The following is a 20,802-nucleotide window of genomic DNA, read 5'->3' on the forward strand; positions in this document are numbered from 1 at the left end:
TGGTCGTGGTCGCCTTTGTGCGGTCCGCGGTGGAGGCTGTGCGGCCGTAGTCGCCTTTGTGCGGTCCGCCCAGGGTGCTGAACTGCAGGTGTTCAGGGAGGGTCCAACGCGACCGCGGTCGCCTTTGTGCCGTCCACGGTGGAGGCTGTGCGGCCACGGTCCATTTGATGCGGTCGCACAGGGGGTCTGAGAGGGGTATAAATAAATGGTAATTTCAGTTACTTTTCACTTTTCAAAACCCCAAAACATAAGAGGCGATTTTTCAAACAACCTTTCTTCTCCAAAACGTTGGTAAGTGATTTCTAACTCATTTTCTTCACTCCTTAACATCTTTTAATATGATTTCAAATTCAAATCAAAGATTTTCATGGGGGAAATTGGGTGTTTTGGGTAGACCCTAGGTTTTCTAAAATTGGGGATTTGGACCTCAATTTGAGGTCCGATTTCAAAACAAATTATATATTTGGATTTGTGGGGGAATGGGTAATCCGTTTTGGTCCGAACCTCGGGTTTTAACCACGTGGGCCCGGGGGGGTGATTTCTGACTTTTGGGTAAAACTTTAGAAAACTCATTTTCATGCATTGGGGTTGATTCATTTAGTACTTATTGATGTAATTAAGTAACCTGTGACAAGATTTGAGCGGATTGGTGGTGGATTCAAGGGGTAAAGCTATAGTTGAGACTTAAGTGGTGATCAAGGCATCGAGTTAAGTATTTGGTCTAACCCTAGCTTGAGGGATTAAGAGTTGAGTCATACTTGCTACTTGTTTCTTGTTGAGTACGACGTATAGGCATGGTGACGAGTATCTATACGTTGATGTCAAGCATGACGATGAGTCTTAAATTGAATGTTGTTGTGTTCTTAAATGACACTTGGGTGCTTTACTTAATGATCTTCGATGATTGAGCATTTTCTATATTTGAACTGAGTACAAGTTGAGTTGAGATTGGTTATAGATTATTCTCCCTTGCCGGGATGACTAATTCAATATTGTTGTTCCCTTGCCGGAAAATTTTAATATTGTTGTGTTCCCTTGCCGGGAAGTTATTATATTATTTATGTTCCCTTGCCGGAATTTCTTGTGATTGTGTGATTAAATGTAAAAGGTAGCGAGTGGTACGCCTACCACAAGATATAATAAAATAGGAGCGGGTGGTACGCCTACCACGAGATATAATGAAATGGGAGTAGGTGGTACGCCTACCACGATATATAATGAAATGGGAGCGGGTGGTACGCCTACACGAGATATAATGAAATGGGAGCGGGTGGTACGCCTACCACGAGATATAATGAAATGGGAGCAGGTGGTACGCCTACCACAAGATATACTGAAATGGGAGCGGGTGGTATGCCTGCAACAAGATATACTGAAATGGGAGCGGGTGGTACGCCTACCACAAGATATAAGAAATGGGATCGGGTTGTACGCCTACAACAAGATGACACTGAAAGTGAAAGTTGACTTATTTCTCTTTATCCGTGTTAGAAGTTAAATTGTAGTTTCCTTACTATTCTTTGATATTCTGTTTTATCTACTACCCCCGGAGCATGTTTTCCCTTTCCCAGCTTTGATTGCTTATTACTTGTTTACTTTTCTACCATATAGTATATAACTGCACAGATTTATTTGGAGTTTGGTCCTAGCCTCGTCACTATCTCGCCGAGATTAGGCCAGACACTTAACAACACATGGGGTCGGTTGTGCTGATACTACACTCTGTGCTCTTTTGCACAGATCCAGGTCTTGGACAGCAGCAGTAGCGCAGGAGCCAGCTTTTAGTCCAGTGAGACACCGGTAACCTTGCAAGCGTCCGCAGGCCCGACGTCTCCTCTATCTTTATTTCAGTCTGTTATCTCATGTATTCGAGACAAACAATTTATATTTTTCTTTCAAACGGTTGTATTTAGTACTCTTAGAAGTTTGTGAGTAATGTGACACCGGTTATTGGGTAGAGGCATATGTTGATTTCCGTATTATTGTTCAGTTTCTTTAATTTAAGTCTTCCGTACATTTATTAAATTCCGCTATTTTCATGTTATCACTGATAATCGTTAAAAGAAGTGATTTGTTAATGAAGTAAGCCGTTAAGGATTGGCTTGCCTTGCTCACATTAGTAGGCGTCATCACGACTCCCGAATGTGGGAAATCCGGATCGTGACAACTATAATTACCTTAAGTAAGTATTAATTTAAATTAATAATACATGTAATTCAATTGCATTTGAAACCAATCCTCAATTTAATGTATTGGTTGCTACATTATTAATTATCAATTTATCATAAATTTATATCTTGTATCATATTTCTCTTCCCTTTATTTTCTAACTCCTCTCTCCACCTTCTATCTTTTTGTAATATTAAAAAGTTTGGCAGGTTTCCCCCTATGTTACTTAAAAGTTTAGATAGGCTACGGGAAAGTGGGAGAACTGTGAGCCTCTCATCCTTCAGTTTTCCCATTCAATTTCCGATTAATTTTCGGTTTGACTTTCCTTATGCATGGGTATAGGATTGGGTATGAATAAAATAGATTCAAACGTGCTCATGGAGTTTTAAAAGCAAGACATTTGATATCGGACAAAATTATTTCATATTTATAATTTTGATTTTCAAAGAGATAAAATCCCAAAAAGGGAACACATAAATGGAAGTATGCGTGTGGAACTTGCACTTCAGCAAATGGGAGGAAGAAAAATGCTTGAGAGTTATATATATAGTTATAGTTATTAGAAATAATTTTTCAACGTTTGTACTTTAGCTAAAATTTGATATTTTGCAATTAGTTCAAATACTCGAATACTTAGTGCATTCAAATCTGAACAAGTTTTGATGTCGATGTTTTGTTTGGATAATCTTGATTATAAGACAAATTTATGTCGAATAAACTTTTTTATTGGATTTTGTTACAAAAATTGTTTTGATTGATATATAATTTGAATTTCAGATAGTTTAAAAGAATTATCAAACATAAGATTTTCATTTATATATTTAAATATTCAATTTTCATCAAATAATGATTTTATTTTGTTTAAATTAGTATTTTCTCATACATGTTATTGATAAAATTTGTCATTACTTTTTTATTTGATGTATGTTATTTAAAACAAAATAAAATTTCTGCTTGCACCTTTCTTTTAGCTTTGATGAATTCCTCTAATCCACAGAAGTCTCCAAATTGTTCCGGTCTAAGAATGTACAATAAGCTATTTTGCCATAATAAAGAGGATTTTTCTTTTTTACATAATTTACACATTTCAAGAATATGCATGGCAAACAAGCCGACACAAGCTTTTAAGTTAGACATGAAAAAAAAATTGGAAAATTTTCATATTAGAACAACTGTGCTCCCTACTTTTCAATTTTATAGCTCATATTTCAATTCAGGAAATTTTACATCCTATAGCAAAGGTTGATACCTTATTTATTTTAGATAAATACCATTTTAAAAAATTATATTCCATAACTACATTTTGATTTTTATAACCAAATATCTATCTATAGTCACCTTCTACCCTTAAGCTATAAAATCCGCTTTGTATTATTTTCTCTCTCATTCTTTCAGATTTTTCTCCACCCTCTCTTTCAACGCCAATTTTCCTCATAAATACAAACTCATGGATTCTCTCTCATCAATTCCTCCGTCGATGGTAGTTCCTTGTATTGAATTTGGCGATTTTGAGGACATCATGTTTGCAGCGCCAGAGTTGAATTTCTATTTGCTTACCTTATTGATTCTGTTTCCCCATGATGCGGCTAATTATTTGTTAAAAGAAAAGGAAAAATGGCAAAGTTTGGTTTCACATTCGTTGGTTTTTGACGGCGGAAATTAGGTTACTGCCAAACATTGGACTCAAGTTTTATTTAGTTTGGGCTTTGGTTATTTGAAGCCGATGAAATAGTATTTGTGGTGCAAAAGATGTTTGGTTAGGGCTGCAACTCGACGAGATGACATTAGGGTTGTTCTTGAACAAAGACGACAGAGTTTGGGGCTGAGCAATTTGAAGATTTTTTCTTACTTTTTTTAAGTGTATTTCAATGTATCTCGTTGTATTTTCATGTATCTCGTTGTATTCCATGTATCTCATTATATTCACTGTCTTGCTATATTTCGTTGAATGTATTCATATAATTTTTTAATTAATATAATTTATGTATTCAGATGTATATATGCATTCAAATGTATTTGCAGTATGTATTCATATATTCTTGCACTATAGATGACCTACTATACTTCATGTATTCGATGTATTTTTATGTATTTAACTATATTCAATGTAATTATATAATCTCTCTGAAGATTGCTATGTTTTTGGGGTATTTTTCGGTTGGGAATCTTTTTTATAACTGGAAATACAAAATTTATGTGTTATAATTAAGTTTATTGAGTTATATTAGGTGTTTATTATGTTAATTGATTCACTTTCCGTTTAAAAACTGTTGTAATCCCCTATTTCACGCCTAGAAATGCTATTGTATTCATGAATACAGTAGCTTAAATGCATCAAATACACTCTAAAAAAATTAAAAACATAGCTATAGGAAGTAATATAGTAAATGATTGCTACAACTAGCTAATAACCACTAAAACATAGTGGTTTCTGAAAGTTTCTCTTCAATTTACAATCAATTAGCCCAAAAATAATAGGCTAATACTCAACATTCAACTCCAATAGGTTCTCGAAAGGTAGAATACATAGGTGACCCCCTAAACTTGGCCATATTTTTCACCTAGACACCTAAAATAAGGATAGTTCATATCAAACACCTAACGTGAAGACAAATTATGCCAATTAGACACATGGTGCTAACATGGCACAGTGTGCCTAGCACGCCACTGTTGAGGTGCGTGAGATTTTTTTTCCTTTTTTTTTTGCAATTTTTCTTCAATATAATTCTTCCTACTTTCAATTGCCATCATCTCCCCCACCACAGCTGTTGCTCTATCACTGTACTACCAACTCTACCTTTCAAATTCAATTCTAGTTACCAAAAATTTATAGTCAATTTTGTCACTTAATATTCAATCAGAAGACGGCAGAACAGATTTACTTCCATTTTCTTCTATTATTGTCCTCCCCTACTGTGTCGCATTAGCACCACAGTACCACCATGAGACCATCACTTCTAGGTCTCCACCTCCACCACCAAAATCATTACAATCTCAAATAACCTGCCACCACCTCTACCACCAAAATAAGATCCAATACTTCAACCCAAAACATTACTATTATTAGATTTAAAAAAAAAAAAAAGAAGAAGAGCATGAAGAGCGAGATGGGTTCTCTCTGAAAATTTGAGCTTTGTGTTTTTGTTATAAGGTCCTAATGGTGATGAACAAGAATTTCCCTGAGAAAATTTTGATGATTTCAAATAATTTATTGTTTATGCTCGAATTTGCATTGTTGGTACACATAAATTTTTAATCAAAGTTATCACTGGGAGAAAAGTGTAAAAAAGTATAACAATCTACTGAATTTTGGGGAAGGATAGGTTAAACAGAGGAGTGTTTTCAATTTTCCATCATTGTTTTCGTTTTCTTTTCTTTTCTTATTTTTTCCATTTTACTTCTTCTTTCACGTGTTTTACTATTATTGGCTAAGTATGACATATCAGGAGCGAGTGATATACACACATCTTTGTTGTTTGGAGCAGTGAATTTTGTGTCTAATTGACACAATTTGTCTTCACTTTAGGTGTTCAATAGGAACTATCCTTAGTTTAGGTATCTAAATTAAAAATATGGTCAAGTTTAGGGGGTCGCCTATGTTTTCTGCCTTCTCGAAATTACTATTTAATTTTTAAAATAGATTGTTCACGCTTTTAAGTTAATTTTCTAATCATTAACTGTGACTCAATTATTAGTTCAACAAACCAAAACCATTTGGATAGTGAAAATTATATCTCTAACAAGCTTAAATACTTGGATTTAATTTCCAAATTTTATTTTAAAAACCATTTGGAGTGAGAGTTATTTAGGTTTGTTAGAAATAGTATAAGGAGGTTGTATATAAAATTTGAGGTCATTTAATGGAGATTTGGACTGGTTTTGAAAAGAATTGCAACTGAAAATCATGGAAGAAGTTCGTCCACAGACGCTTGTGTAAAGGTGTATAAAATGTATAAGATGTGTCTATACACTCATATACTCTATTATACAAGATTATACATAATTACACAAAAAATTGACTTCGTCTTCTTCCTTATGTCTTTTCTGAAATTTAACTCAAATCCACTCCAAATCACTTCAAATTAAATTTTAAACTGCTTTTGATATTTTCAATCAATTGAAACAATACCCAATCCAAACAACTAACGAACACAAAAAATCCTATTTTCGAAAGCAAAGCTTTGAATGGCCTTCAATGGTGGACTTCTAGTTTTTAATTTTTTTATATTGTAATCAGTTGACACAGGGAGAGAAGCAGCAATGACGGACGACCCCTTGAAGCATATGTAGAAGATGTGAGAAGAAGAGAGAGTGAAAGCAATGGTTGTGACAATACAGCTTTAACTCCATAGTTTTTAGAAGCAATGATTGTAAGAACACAGATTTTGAATTCGCTAGTGCTTTCAAAATATGTACAATATGGGCTAGGTCAGGTAAAACTTAAAAACATGGGCCATTTTTTGTTATGGTGTGAAGTCATGTGTATTTTCTTGTAATTCTTTCAAACAAATTTGACAAGCTTGAGTGTACTTTCATTCATTATTTTTTCCCAATTTTCACATTAAAAAAATTCACTTTTTTGGAAAAGGTTTAGTTTTTTTTCGAGATCAATGTTTGGTCATGAAAATTTTAACTTTCACTTGAAGTTGAATTTTGAAATTTTTTAAAAATTTAAAAACTCCAAGAAGTTATTTTTCAAAATTTTCACTTCAAATCACTCACAAAAATTCAAAAAACTCCAAATTATATTCATGTCCAAACACAATGCTAATTTTTAAATACCATTTTCATTTAAAAAAATTTACTTTTTTCCGAAATTTCATAGTTTTTATGTCTAAACGCCCACTTATTATGTCATGTGTCACCACTAACAATATATCTGTCCTGATTTATGGCACCAATACCAGCTCATCTATAGGAATTCGCCAAGAGGATTCTCTATCTCCTTATTATCCTTATATGGTAGTTGACTACCACTTATAGGCTACTATCAAAAACCTCTCCAACTACCTTTGCTTTTTCACATCTCCTCTTTGCAGGCAATATCATCCTTACTTCAAAATTGAATTTCAAGAGTTATTAAGTGTAACAATCCGATCGGTCGTTTTATATATTTCCGCTCCATTTTTCCTTTTGATGTTACAGCGATCTGATCCGTCGTTTGTATAATTGTACCCCATCATCTTTTTATTGCTTCACACATGTGTGTTTATGCTTTTATAACTTGCGGGGTTGGTTAGTTTCATTCTCGGAAGCTTTCTGTTGATTTGGACTGTTGATTCTTGACTTAGAAGCTTTAATTTTAAATGTTGACCAAACTAGACTTTTGTGAAAACAACCCTGAAACTGTATTTGTATAGCTCCAATAGCTTCGTATCGTGATTTCAGCCTTGGACATATGCCCAAAATTGATTTTTTGAAAATCTGTAGTTTGATATGTGTTGATTTGCTGAAATTTGGCAATTTAAAGTTAAAGCGTTCGATTGTAGGTCGATTTATAGCTATCAAACTCGAAATTTAATTTTGGGACTTGGAATAGGTCCTTTATTGCATTTAGAACTTGTCTGCAAATTTGATGTCGTTTGAAGTTGATTGGATAGGATTTGGACATCTAGTTGTAATTCTAGAAGTTCTTGAAAATTTATTTGAAATTCATGCGTTTTAGAGTTAAATTCGTAGTTTTAGATGTTATTTTTGTGTTTTGATCGCGCGAGCCAATTTGTATAATATTCTTAGACTTGTGTGGATGTTTGATTTGGAGTCCTAATTGTTCAGATGAGTTTCAGACATGTTTCGGATTGTTTTTTAACTGAAAATGGAACTTGGTGTTTGGTGCCCTCTGGTGTCGCAATTGCGAGCACCAGAGTCGCATTTGCGACCATAGCAGGGGACTTCAGGAATCGCAAATGCGAAGCCTTGATCGCATTTGCAAAGGATTTCTGGGCCGGGTTAGGTTCGCATTTGTGATGATTTTGTCGCAAATTGCGAGGGCAGCAGGGGTCGCAAATGTGATCCCATCTTCGTATTTGTAAAGAGCTTCCCAAGCCTTCAGTACCGCATTTTCAAGGCTTTCCTTGCAATTGCGAGGGTTCACAATTCTAATATATGCAGCTGAATATAAAGGCTGAAAGTCGGGATTTATCTCTCATCCTCTCATTTTTGGACCCTAGACTCGGTATTAGGTAATTTGGAGAGGGGGTATGTGATTCTAATCTATTTCTAATCATATTTCATCAACATATCTTAGATTTTGACATCAAAATCATGTGAATCAAAGTAAAAATTTGTGAAACTTTGTCAAGTTTTTGAAAAATAAGAAACTAAATTTTGAGAGTCAATTTGGACTCAAAATTTGAAACTAATCACATATATGAACTCGCGGGATCGTGGGTAGATAGAATCTACCATTGGACCCGAAATTTGACCGAATGAGCTCCAAGTTAACTTTTGTTAACTTTGAAAAAAGTGTAAAGATCTTTACTTTATCTATTGTAGTTGAATTGCCTTGCATTGTTTGATGATATTGAGTCGATTTTGTTTAGATTTGAGCCGTGCAGAGGCGAACTACCGCTTAGGATTGATATTGTTTGATCCAATTGTGCTAAGTGAAATCCGTATTTGAAAGGTGATGAGTGGGTACACGGGTTGTACATGGTATTTTGATCGGTTTAGGCTACTTAGACTATTTCCATGCTTTAACTGAAATGTCATATTATGTTCTAGATTCTCATAGTCAATATATCCTTAATTGTGTTAGACTATCCTTAAATTTTAGTTGACTTGCTTAGTATTTGTTCTGCATCCTACTTGCTAAATTGACCCCTTGCTTTAGTTGAACTTGTTCCTCCTTTATTGTTACATGGCATCTCTTCATTGTTAATTATCACTGTTTTAAGTTATTATTCATGTTATCTCTTTCCTTTTTGATTTTCGTTACTTGAAGTAATTGTTCATGTTATCCCTTTACTTGTTGATTCCATTATTTGAGACTCATTGTTTAATATTATATCTTTAATTGTGAGTTAGTCTTATTTAATATTGTGTTTATACATAATTTCTCTCATTGTTGAGTTATTTGGTGTTGAAGTTGTGAAAGTCATTAATATGTTGAGGCAATGTTGGTTATTGTTGAAACATCTATCTTATTTAGCATTTTTCATCTACTGTTGTTGTTGGTATTCTTGTATACATTGTGGTGGATCCATGGACTACTGCTGTGAAAATATTGACATTGTTGTTGTGGTCAAGTTGTGATATATGGGCACTTGTGATATGAATTGTTATTGTGATATGATATTGATGCGCATGCGGCAATATAAGGATTGAGGTTGACTATGTGGCGGTGTAAGGGGGACTTATATACGTGTTACTTGTAGGGGAACTACGTGAAGCCATGCAGCATCATAAGGTGGGTAAAGTGCGTGCAACTATTTCGGGAAAAATATTTTCAAAACCTATTTTCAAATGTAAGCCTCATGCGGCAATATAAGGAAACATTATGATTGAAATTGAGAAATGTAAATATGAGGCAGTACCTCGATTGTGACTCTTGATTATACGAGGCGGTACCTCGATTTTGATTTCATTATGCACGAGGTGGTACCTCATTGTGATTCTTGTTGTTTATTTCATGTTGCAAAGTGTTTTGGTGAGAATATTCTTGTTGCTTCATTCTTTATTGTTCTAGTAGTTGTTGTTTGTTCATTGTAGCCCTTTAGTCGCATTATGCTATTTCCATTGTTGTTTTCCGGTACTAGTCATGCAATTATCCTAGCTTTATTTCAGTTGTCTCTTTATTTTCCATTACACATCCGTATTATATTTTCATACTGTCTATTTTATATCCTAGTAGGTGTCTTGACCTGGCCTCGTTACTACTCTACTGAGGTTAGGCTTGATACTTATAGGGTACCGTTGTGATATACTCATACTATGCTTCTGAAATTTTCTTATGCAGATCTAGGTACGTCTCCTCACGCCGGTCGTTAGAGGTTGTTGTAGCTACTGCTTGGGAGACTTCAAGGTATAACTGCTCAATGTTCGCAGGCCTCAGAGTCACCTTCCTTTTTTTTGTTTACTGTTGTAGTCATTTCAGACAGTGATGTAGTAGCTATCCTAATTATTATTCTATAGAGCTTATGACTCAGTTCCACCGGTTTTGGAGTGTCTATTGTGAGACTATACTTTCGAAAGTGCTTTATCTATTATTCAGTCATTTTTAGTAACTTGTTAATTGTATATGTTCAGTTATTATTATTTGTTAGTCTTACCTAGTCGTAGAGACTAGGTTCCATCATGATATCCTACGGAGGAAAATTGGGATCGTGACAAGTTTGTAACAGAACTATAGGTTTATAGGTGTTACGAGTCATAACAGGTTTAGTAGAGTCTTGCATATTGGTACAGATACGTCTGTACTTATCTTCGAGAAGATACAAAACTGTTAGGAAAACTTCACTTCTTTGATTCCTTATAGTTCGAATTGGTTGATTTTTAAAACTAAATCTTTGACTTTCTATTCTCTCACAGATAGTGAGACACACACTGCTGGATCTGTCGATCAGCCACCCGTGACCCCTGCTAGAGCCCAGAGAGGCCGGGGCAGAGGCCGGGGCGAAGGCCGATGAGGAGCACGTGGTGCAGCTAGAGCACCAAGCCGATCCGCGGCAGAGGAGCCACCAATATCTCTAGTCGGGGGATAGTCATCTGAGGCACCTATTGCCACCTCAACACTTCAGGAGACCTTCACACAGTTCCTAAGCATGCTCAGTATCTTAGCACATGCGGGTTTGATCCCACTTGCACCATCCACATCTCAGGCTGTGGGAGGAGCAAAGACTCTCATGGCCTATACTTAGAGAAGCGGGTCCAGGTTGATCAGGTTCTAGAGGTTATACAGGTATAGCTTGTTGCTACGGTTTAGCTCTTGGTTAGAGCAGTAACATCTGAGGAGGAGCAACTTAGGATCGAGAGGTTCAAGAAGTACAACCCTCGTGCTTGCAGTGGTTTGTCTTCAAAAGATGCACATGGTTTTCTTAAAGAGTGCCACCATATTCTCTGCACTATGGGTGTTGTGGAGACGAGTGCGGTTTCATTTACTATATTCTAGCTAAAGGGAGAAACATATCAGTGGTGGCGATCGTATGAGGTAAGTAGCCTAGCAGAGGCAGCTTCGCTTACGTAGGATCGATTTTCAAAGTTTTTCTTAAGAGAGTTTGTTGCTCAAACCCTTCGTGATGCTTGGCGCAATGAGTTTAAGCAGTTGCGCCATGGTGCTATGATAGTGTCATAGTATGCTGTCCGATTTAGTGATTTGTTCAAGCATACACCTACCTAGGTTGCTACAGTTAGAGAGCGAGTCCGCCTATTTATCGAGGGGCTCAACCATGGTATTAGATTCAGCATCGCTATGGAGTTAGAGTTAGATACTCTGTATCAGCAGGTGGTTGCGATTCCACTAAGGTTGGAGGGTATGCGAGACCGTGAGAGAGATGATAGGGAGGCTAAGAGGCCTCGTGGTACGGGATGATTTAGTGGTGGTCATGCTGCAGCTATAGCTCGTCATGGTAAAGGCAATGTGAGCCGTCAAGTTCATTCAAAGCTTCCTCCTTCTAGTGGTGCTCCGGTTGTTCCGAGTTCTCAATTTGCACACTTTGCTCAACCACTTTCTAGTGCACCTTCTACGGGGTGCCTTCAGCGGTTAGTCCAGCCGACCAGGCCCGAGCTAGTCCCAGCCGCCACGCCCACCAAGAGCTTTCTTTGAGTGTGGTGATACCTGCCACATGGTGAGAGACTGACCCAAAATCAGAAGGGGTGAACCTTCTTAGATTACTCAAGCTCCACATATTCAATTTGGGTCGGAGACTTCTTAGACCATGATTGCTACCCCAGTTGCCACTCCAGCTGCACATCTAGCTAGGGGTGGGGGACGAGTGGGTAGAGGTCGCCCTAGAGGAGGAAGCTAGACCAGATTCTAGGCTTTTTTGGGTAAGACAGAGGTAGTTGCTTCAGAATCAGTCATTACAGGTGTGGTTCCGGTTTTCTATAGAGATCCGTGAGTCTTATTTGATCCAGGATCTACTTATTCATATGTGTCATATTACTTTTCTCTGTATTTGGATGTATCTCATGATTTTTTAAGTTCTACTATTTATGTGTTCACACCTGTAGGGGATTCTATTGTTGTAGGCTATGTGTATCGGTCGTGTTACATAGTGTGATAGACTTTGATGTTATCTTGGGCATGGACTAGTTGTTGCTCTATCATGCTATTCTTTATTGTCATGCCAAGACAGTGACGCTTTCTATGCCAGGTTTACCACGACTAGAGTGGAGGGGTGCATTAGATTATGTTCCTAGCAGGGTTATCTTATTTCTAAAGGCTCAGTGAATGGTTGAGAAGGGGTGTGATGCCTATCTAGCCTTTGTGGGGGATGTCAGTGCTGATACTCTTACCGTTGAGTTAGTCGATAGTGATAAACTTTCAAAATATGGTCCCAACGGATCTTCCACGAATGCTGCCTGACAGGGATATCGATTTTAGTATTGACTTGTTGTCGGGAACTCAGCCCATTTCTATTCCACCATATCGTATGGCCCCAACAGAGCTAAAGAAGTTAAAGGAGCAGTTTCAAGAGGTGCTTGATAAGGGATTTATTCGTCCAAGTGTGTCGCCATGTGGTTCTTTAGTCTTGTTTGTGAAGAAGAAATATGGTTCTACGTGCATGTGTATTGACTATCGTCAGTTGAACAAGGTTACAGTGAAGAACAATTGTCCATTTCCACGCATTAATGACCTATTTGATCATCTACAGGGTGCCAAAGTATTCTCCAAGATTGATTTGCAGTCAGGTTATCATCTACTAAAGATTCGGGATTCGGATATTTTGAAGACTGCCTTTAGGACTCGGTATGGTCACTATGAGTTCCTCATGATGTCATTTGGGCTGATCAATGCCCCAGCAACATTTATGGACCTGATGAATAGTGTATTCCAGCCTTATCTTGATTCATTTATTATTATTTTTATTGAAGACATCTTGGTGTACTCCCGCAGTCGGGAAGAACATGAGCAGCACTTTGAATTGCAGGCCCCAAACAAAAGGGACGTCCGTACATTTGAATTGCATTGGTATGTAAAGGAACTGAAACAAAGAACTATAAATGCTGAAACTGATACTGAGCTGATAACTGTTGAAGCTGAAACTGAAATGATAACTAATAGCTAATAACTGGTAACTAATAATTGATAAATGTAATGATAACTAATAACTGAAATGATAACTGAAAACTGATAACTGAACAGAACAATGAAAGTAAGGATATGAATACTCCCTTTTCTGAATGATAAACAACCTGTTTAACTACGGCCTCGGGCCCAATATATATATGCACAAGCTACGGCCTCAGGCCCAAGTTCACGTAGACATAACTACAGCCTCAGGACCAAAAATGCATAAAGTATCAACTACGACCTCAGGTCCAAACATGCATAAAGGATAAACTACGGCCTCAGGCCAAAATATGCATAAAACATATAAACTACAACCTCAGGCCCAAATACATGTGTTTAACATTCAGGGATCTAAATTCGAGAACTTAGAATCATACTGCAATATGTGATGCTGAAATACTGAATTATATTGAGTTACATGATATTGGAATACTGAATAGGACTAGACTGAGACATGTATTCTTGAACTAATTATGAAAACTGAAACTCTAATTGTTTATGACATGCTGAGAAATCTAAACTGAGACTCATGGGCATCTAACCGAAGTATATATTGATTACTCACTGAGCTTACAATGTTCCGAATGAAAGTCATGAATGATTTATGAAGCTAGATAATAGAAGTTCTGCAACTATTCAAGGAACAAGGCTTAACTATATTTTTGAGGCAATTAGTAACATCGTAAAAGAAACGGTAGTGTAAGGAGAATCATTAACATTTCCAAATATAGAGATTTAGCCTCATATACCTTAACTTCATGCTCTCGAGCGTAATATAACATATGCCAACCCTTTCAACTTTAATATCTATCAATACAAGTCGAAGGGATTCCATATTAGCAATAATACTCATGTTTTGGTCACATAAGCATGTTATCAAACACCTTATGGGCGTAAAGCCTCATATCCCTCATTAATGGTGTTTGTACATCCAACAAGTCATTCTCTTACTCCTAGATAAATTCTAAAATCTCAAATTTCTTATAATCAATATCATTCTTCTTCACTCATAAGATAAACAATATTCTTAACCAATAATCAACAATCAATAACCCAAACAAATAATCTTTCATGCTTTTAAATCAAACTCATCAACTCATATCTCATGAACTTAGAGTCTATGATCATTAATCCAATGCTATAATCATTTAGAGGGTGAAGATATTATCTTTTGACGCTCAATCTTCTTGAATTCAAGTTCTAGGGTTTGTTTTTCAACAATGATGTCTCAATCGAATATCTAATGATTTGGAGGGTTTACCCATATTAATAAGGTATTGGGGAATTGAAATTAACTCAGAATCACCAATAGATCTTACCTTGGATGGTGGAGGGACCTTTAAATAGTTAGGTTCTTGAGCTCTTCCCTTTCTAGAGCATGTTTTAGTGTTTTGGGGTATGGGGGATGAAGTAGGGCTTTAAAAATGACCCCTGGGTGCGCTCCCACGCACCTGAAGGCCTAACCGTGCACTTGGATGCGCATTAGGGCAGTAGCCCTATATCTATTCTTGTGAGTTTTGTTTCTCATTTTTTGAGGAAGGTTCATAACATCTTTTCGGTTGTTTAATTTTTTTTATTTTTTTTTCTAATAATTCTTTTTTTGGTAATCCTCTAGGCAAGCGCCCAGGGCTAATTTTTATATATAACAAAAACAAAATCATACAATACAAAGGGTACAATCTCCGGAGGTATTGCACAATCCAGGGCTAATTAGTTATGTGGGTTGAGTAGTTATTTCCAGAGTTCATTTTTCCTTATGTATCACATTCGAGTTTGTAGCTTGTTGGCACATTGTGGCATCATATAAGACTTTTGGTAGTGTATGAGGTAGCTTATAGCCTGAGCAACTTATACTCGGTGAGGCGAGATTATTGGACCTGTGATCAGTGCGATCGGATTTAGATAAGGTATATTAAAGAGCAAATATCATTGTCTAGTTCACAATGAAGTAATGCTTTTTGTTAGCAGGAAAGAATCCATTATTTGTGATTTGGCAGATGGTTATGAGTTTCTACAAATCTTTTCTACCGTGGCAGTATTGCGAGAGTTGGAACAAGGCATACATAAGTTATGAGGTTTACTAAGGGCTTCGGGTCAGTAGAAAGTTCAGTCGTTGTGCTTGGGGGAGATTGCCTTGGGCAAATGAGTTATGTGGGCAAATGAGTTATGAGAAGCATGGTCATATTGGGTTCAGTGTCTAGTAATTAATATGATGTTCGTGTGTTCTATCTGGTATCTTGGAGAAACTCAGGATGTTGGAATTTAGCTCTAAAGCTTGCTACCTAAGGTAGCAGGAAAGATCTTTGGTCTAGCTCGAGCTAATATGCTCAACTAGGTTGTGGTGCCATGGGTAGGTGCACGAGGTGTTAAAAAATGATTTTGGACAACTCTGAAGTAGTTCTTAGCACGTTCGAGGATGAACATATATTTAAGTGGGAGAGAATGTAACAAAAGCGATCGGTCGTTTTGGGCATTAGCACGACGTTTGGCGGTTTGAGGCCTTGAGTAACTTCACTTCAGGTATAATAACTTGTACATGTAATCGGAATGAAATTTCGAGAAGTTCAGAGTTAATTTGGAAAGAAAATTCTAATTTCAGAAGCTGAAGTTGGAGGAATTGACTAAGGTTTGGCTTTTGTTTAAACGACCTCGGAATCGATATTTGAAGGTTCCCCACAGTTTCGCATGATGATTTTGCACTTTGGAGTATGTCCAGATCGAGTATTGGATGACCTAGGAGCATTTCAGCTCCTATTGTGGAAAACTGGCATTTTGGAAGAATTTCGTAAATTTGGATTGAAGTGTATTTTAATATTATCGATATCCATTTGAAATTTCGAGCCTAGGAATAGCTCTGTATGGTGATTTTGGGGTCATTTGGCGAAAGTTGGAGGTTTTTGGAAGTTTGAACGGGAGTGGACTTTTTGATATTGGTATTAGATTCTAATTTTGGAAGTTAGAGTAGGTTCGTTATATCAAATGGGATTTGTGTGCAAGATTTAAAGTCAATCAGACGTGATTTGAGAGGTTTCGATATCGGATATGGAAGTTAGAAGTTCAATAGTTCATTAGGCTTGAATCGGTGCACAATTGGTAATTTTGATGTTATTTGATATGATTTGAGGTCTTGAGGGGCCTAGGGTGCGTTTCGGATGTGTTTGGGTTGTATCGCGCTCTTATTTGATGTTTCAACGATGTTTCTTTGGACATAAATGGTAATATTGATAAAACGACCTTTGATTTGTGATTGGATTGAATGATTAGATCCGTATCATAATTACTAAGTCATAGCAACAAGAATCACCGAATTCCGATGTCGTATGAGGGAGTTACGCCCATTTCCGTGTCGGGAAAGATTGTTGGTTTCTGGTGCGAACTTTATTATTCGCGAATGCAAGGGAGGTCCCGTGAATGCGAAGAAGGAAGTTTGGGTTGACTGGTCAATGCGAAGAATTGCTCTTCGCGAACGAGAAGGTTTTCCCGCGAACGAGAAGAAGAAAAATCGTCCGGACAATGTTTAAACAAAGTGGGTGGTGGTAGGTTATAATGATAGGCAGTATCGGCTGTGGTTGTTGATGGTGATGGGATAGTCAGTTGTGGTAGTTGAGGTGGATGAGTGTTGATTGTGTGTGAGAATGATGGTGGTTGGAGTGATGGGGATAGTGGATGGTGATGGTCGATAATGGTGGCAGCTATGATTGAGGATGATGGTGGCATGATAGTGGTGGAGGTGGTAGTGGTGGTGGCGGCAACAGCGGCATGGTGGTAGTTGATAATGATAGGTGGTGGCGACATTTAATAATGAATATGTTATAATATCTTAATGAAATTATGTCTCTGTTATAGATCTTAATCATACAGACCTATTCAGACACATTAAGTGGTTGTGAAGTAAAAAAACCAAACACACTAAATGATTAAGATCTGAATAATTAAGATTCAGACTATAAAAACAAACATACTTAATGTTTGAGAGCTGAATGATTAAGATTCAAACCTCCATTAAGTGCAAAAAAATGAGGCCTTAATATACTTTTTGTATAGTGACGGAAGTTTGAGAGCTAAATGATTAAGATTCAGACCTCCATTAAGTGCAAACAAATGTGGCCTTAATATACTTTTTGTATAGTGACGGTCTATTTTGTATATATTTTGTATAGTGATAGTCTATTTAGTATATGTTTTGTATAATGATATTATATTTTGTATATATTTTGTATAGTAATAGTCTATTGTATATAAATTGTACAGTGATAGTCTATTTTGTATATTTTTACATGGTGATAGTATATTTTGTATAGTGACAGTCTATTGTATATAAATTGTATTGTGATAGTCTATTAATTATATTTTTATATAGTGACAGTTTATTTTGTATATATTTTTTATAGTGAAGACTATGCATGAGATAAATAATTAAAATTTTAAAAAGCAAAACACTCCAAAAATAATACTAAAATTTTAATTATTTATCTCACTTACAGTATGGGCACATATTGACCTCATATAGGAAAAGACAAAAAGTAACATTTATGACAAAAGTTCTAATTTTAAATTCTTCATAAGTATGTGTAAAATATTAATATCTAAATAGCATAGAAGCAAAAAAAAGAATAAAATAATGAATGATTCCCTTTGAATAAATTAAAAGCTTAGAAGCCATCTCCCATTGTGTTTCTGTGATAGTTGGGTTTGTCAATTTCAGTGGGTAGCCACTTGAATTAGTTTTGAGCTATAAAATGTATATTGTAATTTATGGGTACCGATTGTCATTAGTATTTTCTGAATGGCTAGAAGTGATAATAGTGAATTTTGAGGATTCATTAAGTGAGATCGCTGAGAGAGAAGGTAGACCTTCTCACTACTCTCTTCTTCAACATTCCCATAGCAACAATGGGAAATTTCCCACCCTCCCCTCATCAATCCTCTCAAATCCCTCCTAAATCTCTGAATATCCTTCATGCAAATGAAGGTATTAATCCACCTACGTCAACACCATGTAAGGAATCTCATATGCTGGTGAAGGAAATAATCTTCTACGACTACATTAGACAAAATACCCTACCACCCCAACTCATCATATAAAGAGATTCTCCTTTTGGACTCTATCAATATTCATGTTTCCCAACCGCCTCTAGACCCAATTACTACTCAAGACACCACTATGCAACTAGACTGCCTAATTCAAGATTTGCCTAGCCAAAAATATTTGCTCCCAAGCAATCCATGTTCTTAATGATAACCTACAAGTTTCACTCACAGTAAACGACCTCCATAGGATTTATCAACCATGGAGGTATTCTCTTATTATTAAACTAATAGGAAAACGTATCCTATACCTATACCTAAAGAGAAAACTATATCAGTTGTGGAAGCCAACTGAAAACTTCACCCTTATGGATCTAGGGGCTGATTACTTCATAGTAAAGTTCAACAAGGAAAAAATTATGTCAAGAGCACTCAGTAATGGACCTTGGTTTTTTAATGGTTACCACCTATTAGTACAAAAATGGGAGCCACAATTTGTAGCCGGTGAGGAAAAACAACTGAAGTCAGCAGTTTGGGTTCGTCTTAATCAACTCCCTACTGAATTTTATGATTACCATTTTATAAAAAAATTAGAAATACAATTGGCAGATTACTTAGGATTGATGCTTGCACTTCCTCAAATCTAAGAGGTAGAAATGCTAGACTATTTGTTTAAGTATCAATGGAAAAGCCAGTCAAGCCTTTTGTTTATATTGGAAGATATAAACAACATATACATTATGAGGGTGAAAATTTATTATGCACCAGTTGTGGTAATTTAGGCCACAACCAATCAAAATGTTCAATCTTTTTATCACTTCCCAATCCCAGTAAGCAACAAGGAAGTCCAACAGATATCCCAAAACAAGACACTCAAAGTGATTGAGTGACTGTTACCTTTAACAAGAAAAAGAAGACTACTGGAGTTAAGCCTATCCCAATGCTAAGGTAACCAATCCAGGTACATGTCCAAAACTCAATGACACTGACACAAGTATGTCTTTCAATTCTCAAAAGTTTAATTTTCCTAAATTCAAACATATGGGAAACAATATCTCCAATGCACTTACTACTGACTCAAAAGTTAGACAATCCACGAACAAAAACTCTAATACTAATATCCTCTCCTCAAATGTTGGCCAAAAATCCAATAATGTTTTTGAGATCCTCCAATGTAAAGGATGAAAAGTCCATGATTTTCGAAAATGGTTTAGCAAGAAATCTGAATATAATCCCTAACTCCCAATGCATGCAAAGCAGAAAAGACAAACTCTTACATGTGTCCAAGACAAATGAAATCTTGGAACCAACACCCCAGTCATTAGATGAACCTTCCACTAAAAACAAAATAGGTAATTTCTTGGCTATCTCTAAACTAAAGGAAATAACTAATCCTAAAATGGGAATTACCACTACCCAAGCCATTAACCCTACCTCGTCAACATTACACATGGACATGCACGCAAAGCAGGATAGCCAAATGGCGGATTATTCAGAGCACCTGGCAACAACAAAATCCACCAAAAATATTATATATTCCCACATGCCAAGTGAATTATATCCCATGCAGACAAAGAAATCCATAGAAATAAAGAACCCTAGGAAAGCTATCAATCCTATTACCAACACTAACCAAATAAATAACCCACAAGAAGAGAATGCCGAGACTTCCACTCACAACCAGGAGAAGGTTTCGACTAGTTCACATCCCAAACAACCACAAAATTCCTCCGATGGCCAACCTTCAACCTATGCCACCACAGTTACAAAATCAATCACTATTCTTCACATCCTCCCTTCAACCTCAAAATTACCAACCGGCCTCTTGGATGGAAGCACGCATTCTAGGCCATGCAATAACCTTAAACATCTAAATCAATGGCCAAGAGATGGTAATAATAATCCAAAATACCCGCTACATAGCCCAACTAATATCGAAAGGAGTGCATATACCAATGAACAACTATATCAATCAAGCATGGATCAACAATATCCTACACTCTCTCGCTCCACACATGAATCACACACTAATCTAGTCCATGTATGAACAGTGGAATCTACCATAAACCCCCAACCAATTCATCAATCTTCCAATGAATCTACCATTCTTCCCATCGGAGGAAACCATGACAATCAACCCGATCTTCATGCCTTGGAGTCATCATGTAGTCTGGGAATCGAGCAATCTACCAAAAATGGCCCCAGTAAATCTGGAACACAACATCCAAGCCAATTTGCTAGGACAAGATCCACCACAACATCTAGTAGAGGAAGAAGAAGAACCCATTCCACAACGTACTCAACCGAGTGTGGAAGTTTCAAACCTAAACGAGGTAAAAATACTACTCTTCCCTGAATTATGGAGCAAGAAA

General features: G+C 36.6%; 1 long non-coding RNA gene across 1 annotated transcript; it reads left to right on the plus strand.

The window, feature by feature from the left end:
- Positions 1-4,570: 4,570 nt before the first annotated feature.
- LOC142176461 (uncharacterized) lies at positions 4,571-6,690 on the plus strand. The gene is made up of 2 exons (XR_012705086.1): positions 4,571-5,320; positions 6,407-6,690. It is a non-coding gene; the product is annotated as an uncharacterized LOC142176461 (long non-coding RNA).
- The last annotated feature ends 14,112 nt before the right edge of the window (positions 6,691-20,802 follow it).

This window comes from Nicotiana tabacum, chromosome 22, assembly GCF_000715075.1.
Source record: "Nicotiana tabacum cultivar K326 chromosome 22, ASM71507v2, whole genome shotgun sequence".
Lineage (NCBI taxonomy): Eukaryota > Viridiplantae > Streptophyta > Magnoliopsida > Solanales > Solanaceae > Nicotiana > Nicotiana tabacum.